This window comes from Montipora foliosa, chromosome 5 (assembly GCF_036669935.1).
Source record: "Montipora foliosa isolate CH-2021 chromosome 5, ASM3666993v2, whole genome shotgun sequence".
NCBI classification, from domain to species: domain Eukaryota; kingdom Metazoa; phylum Cnidaria; class Anthozoa; order Scleractinia; family Acroporidae; genus Montipora; species Montipora foliosa.
In genome coordinates this window covers 10,839,162-10,846,041 of record NC_090873.1, presented here as the reverse complement: position 1 = coordinate 10,846,041, position 6,880 = coordinate 10,839,162, and the positions used below count along the sequence as shown (strand labels likewise).

Sequence of the window (6,880 nt, the reverse complement as noted above, 5' to 3'; positions counted from 1 at the left end):
CTGGGAACAAGAGGCATGGATTTTTTTACAAATACTTGCCAGCAACTCCAGTTCATCACCGCAATAAAATCTAAATGGCACAGAAAACCCCTGGTAACTTCGATATAACGGAAGAAAGGTTCCCCCTCTCAAGAGGTTCCCTCTTGTCTAAGTTGATAAACTTCCTCTGACCGCCCGTATGAAAATGAAAACAATCATGTGATAATTTCTACACTGCAGTGAGGATAAAGTACAAAAAAAAACGATGCTATGTGGATAGACTTTCCTACTTAAAAATAGTGGCCACTCTATGAAATGGAGAAGAACTTCGGCTTTGCTTTGACAAAAGAAGCTAAATAGGTGAACTTTGCTCGGGGGCAATCCATTAGCGCAAGAACTTAGAGATTTCTTAATGTTAAATAAGAAGTTTCTTTTTTCCACTCGGTGAAATGGCTGGAAACGAGAGGCCTCGATTTTTTACATATACTTGCCAGCAGCTTCAGTTCGTCACCGCAATACTGATTCTAAATGGCACTGAAAACCTCTGGTAAGGAATGCCTGAAGAAGTTAACAGAATAAAATTTTCTGTTCCATTTTATTCTGAGTCAAAAATTCCGACATTTTCAACGAGATTATAGTTCTTACTGGCTCAGTTTATTTTATCATCCGATCATCAGCGACCTGGTATATCTTCAACTTTAAAAACATATGTGTAAAAAAAGTAAACACAGTTGTTTGCTTTGGAGACAAGAATTCAACTGTCGTATCAAAAAAAATCCATAATATTATGCCTCGGGTTCGAAGCTTTGCAGCTTTTTCTGTAAGTGGGACGTGATGCGTGTGAGTGTTCTCGCGATTTCACGCCTCTGTGACACAGGCTCTAGATGAGTACTCACAAAATGCAGGAGCAAATTCATAAGTTTTTTTGAGTTTTTAAAACTCGACAAAAATTACTTCATCAGAATCTTTGACGACGTCATTCTTTACTTTTTCTTGATTTCAAAAGGCATAGCTATTGACAAATTTCTGCCACAGAAGTTTAAAGTACTTGTTTAATAAGAGGTTTTCACGTGACGTCAACGCCATGCTGGTGGACGAAAACACAACACAAGATCTCTCATTAGCTTTAAATGTTCGTCCACCAGAAGTCGTATATTTCTCTATTGTTATTGGTGTCCTTAGGGGTTGCTTGAAAACGTTCTATCAGGGCCTCTAGTTTCGATGACCACTAAAAATTAGAACTTTACAGTAAACTTTATAAAAAATGATTCCCTTAGCCTTGGTTGCTTTTCATGGGATGAGTCAAAATGTTTCACATCGCCTCAATGTCTCTTCTAAAACTGTTTAACTTGTTATATTTTTAGCAAAATTGTTGAGGCGCCAAATAAATGTAGTACAGGAGAAAATCATTAATTAACTAAATTATCGACAGGTGTGATGATAATTAATTGTCAGTCCTCTGCTGCCATTATTTAAAAATAAGAAATTATGTGAGGTTGTCAGTTAATTGTTGCTACAGTAACTTTGCGGACATGGATTATTTTCTTAGGTGCTACATTCTGTATCCGTTGCTTTATTTTGGAGCATCTTACGCTTCTTATGAAGAAGGTAAGTGTTCTGTCGAGTGACGCTTTTTTTAATATTATTATAGCATTTTAAACTGCGGTCACTTCAAAGGGGGATAACTCAAATGAGATATCACTGAGCTTAACAATGATGGATACGAGAACGTTATCTGTTAAGGATATCAAATCCCTTTAATGTAATAATTTCTCGACTACCCAGGGCCGTTCTGCATGGAAAGTGTATACTAGCATTCCAAGAATAAAATGGGTATCAACGGTGTCGATTTTTGGAGAGAAAATTGAAAATTTATTACCAAACTCTCGCCTCCTCCTCACAAGTGCACGTCATCGTCGAGTGGAAGCCGCCCATTTCGTACAACATGAACAAGATGAAAACATCGTGAAACACAAGTGAAGTTTTCGTCGCCGTAGCGGTAGTGGTTTCTTAAATTCCCTCTTTAAGCGCTCCCTAGTCTCTACAAGAAGGAAAACAATGGTGACGTTAGCACGTAGTGGAGGGATAGCTTATGCCATCACGACTTGGATTTTCTGGCGAACACGATTCCGTGTAAATACTTACAAACCGCATCGATTTTGACACGGTTTCTAAGTCATGAAACCTTGTCGATGTGGAACTTCGTTCGTGTGAATGTTGTCTTATTCTTATAGGATACTTAAGCACATTGCCATTGAACTACACGAACGAGATGAATAATCGCGAAAGACGTAATTACGACAGAGCAGAGTTATTATATATATAATATTTTGAGATGAAGTTTTCATCGACGTCGCTGTCGTGGATCTTAAAGTCCCTAAGTTCGATTTTGACTTTGGCTTAGAGAATAGCTTTGATGTTAACTTTAAGTTTCACGAAGTCAGGGTGTCAAGTGACAAATGACACTGGCAAAAAAATGGGAAAAAAATAGACATTTTCGTCTCAAAATAGGAACAAAATAGAAAACGTTCCATCAACTCTACTCCTCTTAACAAAGCCAACAACAGCTCTGTTTCACAACCCAATGCCTTATTTAATATCTAACAGACAAGATGGCAGGCATCCTTCATAGAAACAAGTGCTAAAACGTTTTACCAAGGGAAACTTGTCCTTCACCTTCCAAATTCACGCTTAATATTTTTGGGCTATTTTAGCAGACTGGGTAACCTTAGCTTTGCTCTTATTCTTGGCATTGTTTGTCGTTGACGACATGGCCTTGTCCAACACGCTTATGCCGATTTTCAGTTTACCAATGTCCTCTTTTGTCCTATTTTCTCTAAGTAGTTCATTGGATTCACTTTAGAAGCTGAATTAAATTTTCTTATGTTCAAAAGTTTATTCAAAGCTACGTCTTGTCCCTTTTGGTCATAAGGGGAACACGTTAAGTATATCCGAACAATTATACCTTGTGTAAACAAGAGTTTGGTTGTAATGGTTACCACTCTAACAGCTATCAGAAAACGTATAAGGCTGAAAAATATTTGAACTTTTTTCGAATAAAACATTGCTATAAAGACAAAGATACAACTGTCTCTAAAGAGATGGCATACCACAACTCAGTATTGCTCAAAAACAAAAGGGATGAATTCAGATTGAATTACTAGCTTCCTTAATTCCACATAGCAGCTGCACAAGCTTGCAAATGACCTCCCAGACTTATTTGCATGCTACCAAAAACATCGAAAAAGTGTGGACACAAGTTTCAAAAGGTTATTGTTCAAACACGACTTAAAATTCTCCGTGTTTTTTTTTTTTTTTTTTTTTTGAAGAATTTACCAACTTTATTGAAATTTTTATCTACAACATTTCAAAATGTTCCCCTGCACTAGGTAAAATCCTCCAAAAAAGGGAAAAATTAGGAATTTCTTGAAAAAATAGGAGAAAATTGGAAGCAGGCCAAAAAAGAGAAAAAGGTAGGAGAAATAAGAACTTGACGCCCTGTGGCAGCACTCGTATCAAGGTTCACTGTGCCGGTTAATTAAGCTCAAATTCGACTGAATTTTAATTATTGAAGGTTCGTCATTACTAGATTTAAACTCTTGAAATAGTTGGACCGAGAGTTAAATCAAGAGTGCGTTCGATTGACCGTATTCCGGAAGGGGAATACTTGGAATAGAAGTTAGAAATCCTTCGCTTTTACGGAGATTCGCATTAAAATTGTCAAACACCTGCTAAAATGATATTTTTAACATTCCTTTATAATCCTTGTTGCTTCAAAACGCCAGACATACTGTTTTAAATCATCGCTCCACGTATTCTTATTCCGGAATAGGATCAATCGAACACACCCTTGGCTACGGCTGCTTTATTTTTTGGAGCCTGCATGCCCACGGGTTTGCCGGAACCTAATTAGAGACCTCCATCACCGAATTTTTCGGGGACATACTGCAAACCGTAAACCGCGGTTTGCAGTTAGTCGTTTGCCGTGTTTGAGTGCTCCGGGTCAGGATACATTCTCTCAATTACAAGGTGTGCATTTTTATCAGAGTCAATTGCACAGACAACAAAGTCATTAAACTTTCTCTCTGGCAGAGTAAACAACTGCTGCTGTACCTGGAAGTAATAATTGTGTTTTCTTTTCAACATAAAGGTACCATCTACTTTTTCCAAACAAGAGCTCTTCTCTTGAACATATTTGTCAAAGTCACCATTTTGGATACAAATGGGGCATTTTACTTCACCACATCCCAACCCACAACAATCGCAAGAAGTTAGGAAATCAGGTGTCGCATGCAGGAATGGATATTGCTTGTTAATAAACAGTCCACATCTTGATACTTAAAAGTTAACATGTCCTTTCTCCATATGTGTTTTGTATGCCTTAATAGCATATTCTTCATATTTGCAGCCATGTCTAATTGCCTTGCTGTTCACTTTATACAGATGTGGGTAAATTACTGACTGTGAAGGTTGTGCTATATTGCTGTGATAGACAGCACCACTTACAGAGGCTCCGATTCTTCCTGCTAGATGTCTAAAGAATCCTGGGCCCTTTGCTTGTTCTCTTGTGTCCTGTTCAACTACTTTAATGTCCTCATCAGACAACATAATCTTGACACCTACACACTTCTGTAACAATTCTGGATAATCAAGTTCTAAATTGTTCAGGTCATAAAGATCTGATAGGACTGGCACATTCCGACTTTTAACAACAAACTGCTCAGCATATGGGTCCATTACACTAAGCACCACGGGTTTTATTTCACACAGATTAAGTGCAGCCAGAAATTTGTTCATTTCCTCTGTTGAAGCCATCTGCGAAGGAATAGCAGTTTGTGCGTGAGAATTTGGTTGACTTTCGCGAGAAGCCGCATTGTTTTGATTGAGGGAGTCAATTTTAATGTCAAGGTTTTCTTTGAGCTTTTTCGCAGAGGTAAACTCAATATCCCTAACTCTCTCATAGGTTACCTCATTCACGTAAGTTGGCAGGAGCCATGAGCATTTCACTAGTGTGCATGCCATCTTTCCATTGATTCGTGCCCAGCATTCGATGTACATCATGGCGCTGGCGACATGCGAGCATGATTCGCCTAGCCCAGCTTTACAACCTGAACAGTGAGCACCTCTCACCTCCACTGAGGTGGCGTTAAGGCGGGGTTCCACTATATATACGAACTACGCAGATACTGACTATGCTTCTACCAGCCAACAAACCTCACTAAATATACACTACTGCTAACATAAGTAAACTCATTTATACAACAAAGAAGCTTTAACTAAAGCTTTAAGTCCTCTTTTTCCTCCATTGGATAATGTCAAAAGCCCATGACTATAGAAGCTTACGACTTCATTGTATTTGTGGAAGGGCGTTTTTACAGACCGAGTTATTTTTAGAAGCATTTTCCCGTGAAACCAGACCTTTGCAGCCAATCCCAAGTCTTGCATGAAAAATTAGTACCCATGGAATTGAGCATTGTAACTCGGGCAAGCCAGACTATTTAAGAACTCGTCTAAAAGTGGCTTGATCTTTTCGGTGGAAATGCCGTTACATAGACGTTACATAGACCTAGTATTGGAGTTGTAGCTAGGCTCCTGGTAATGTGGAGGAAAGAGGGATTGCTGCCTAACTTTAACTTTAATGAGTTTCCAGTTTTAAAAAAAGTAAAGAAGTAAATTAATGAATAACTGCAGATTTTACTACAAGGTCAAGTACGATACAAAACAGGCTATTTCCCGTAAAATGAAACATTTAAGAACAATTCGTGTTGCCTATTCGTGTCAAATAGGAAATGTGTCACAACTACAAAAGCACTTTGTAATAGGCATGCAACTTTCACGATGGCGTCATTTGATTACAACTACCAGAATTCAGTTTGTTTTTCTTTTCTGATTTAAATTTTGTATTTCCCAGTGGGGCAAAAATAACAAAAGCTCTAATTATTATGAGACAAGCAAAACCTTAAGGGTTCTGGTACTTTTAGTCAAATAGCGTCATCAAGCAAATATCCTATTCCACACCATATGCGGGAGGAGTCTGCAAAGCGAGGGCTGGTGACCAGCAACATGATTGTTTAGTTTCTTCAATTTTCTCATTCCCAGGATACACCTATTTTCGCTCCAAAACAGTGATTTCTTCAGTCAACACTGAATAAAAACTACTTCTAACCACTTCAGAAAGAAGTGCAGTTGAATTGAGTCGAGACCACTGCTGATCTCGAAAAAGACTGGATCGAGCATCTATTGTTTCATGCGAAGCAGAACAAAATATCAAAAGTGAGAGGAAAGCAATGTGGCAATGTTAAAAAAAACCATAGTTAAGTAGATCCCTTGAGCCAACAACGTATCACCCCCAGGAGGATCGCAAATGGATTCACAGTCCAAGTTGAGGAGAAATTGAGAGAAAGTTACAGGAAACTCAACACTTGACAACTTCTGGGGGAAACTGTAACTGCCCTAAGCGGGATTTTAACCCACGTCCCCCTGATCACTGGCCCTTAGGGAGTCCCACGTAAATTCCACACATTTAGTGATTAATCAGCCATGATGCCAGCATGGTTGTCCTGATAGTGTAGTGGTCATCACACCCGACTAGTGATCAGGGGGACGTGGTTTCAAATCCCGCTAAGGGCAATTACAGTTTTCTCCAAAAGTTGTCCAGTGTTGAGCTTCCTGTAACTCTCTCTTAATTCACATAACTTCACGGCCTATACGAAGCTTTAGCGCAAAGTGGCCAAGATGCACCGCAAGAGTGAAGACAATGGGCTGTTCGATCGATCCAGCTTCTTCTAGAGATCAGTGGACATGACTGCTTGTAAGAGCCCACAGTTCGCCACAAGCTGGCGGTTACAGAAAGAGTGCTGTCTGATTTAACATAAAAACAGCTTCAGATGATCTTGAGCAA

The 6,880-nt window shown here is 38.9% G+C and overlaps 1 protein-coding gene across 1 annotated transcript in view; it reads left to right on the top strand.

The window, feature by feature from the left end:
- Positions 1-440: 440 nt before the first annotated feature.
- The window catches only part of LOC138003621 (adhesion G protein-coupled receptor E1-like), a 55,070-nt gene continuing 48,630 nt past the window's right edge, over positions 441-6,880 (top strand). Inside the window, exons 1-2 of the mRNA XM_068849797.1 lie at positions 441-526; positions 1,529-1,587. The gene's annotated coding sequence lies outside the window, so the exon portion shown is untranslated. The remainder of the gene's footprint in view (positions 527-1,528; positions 1,588-6,880) is intronic.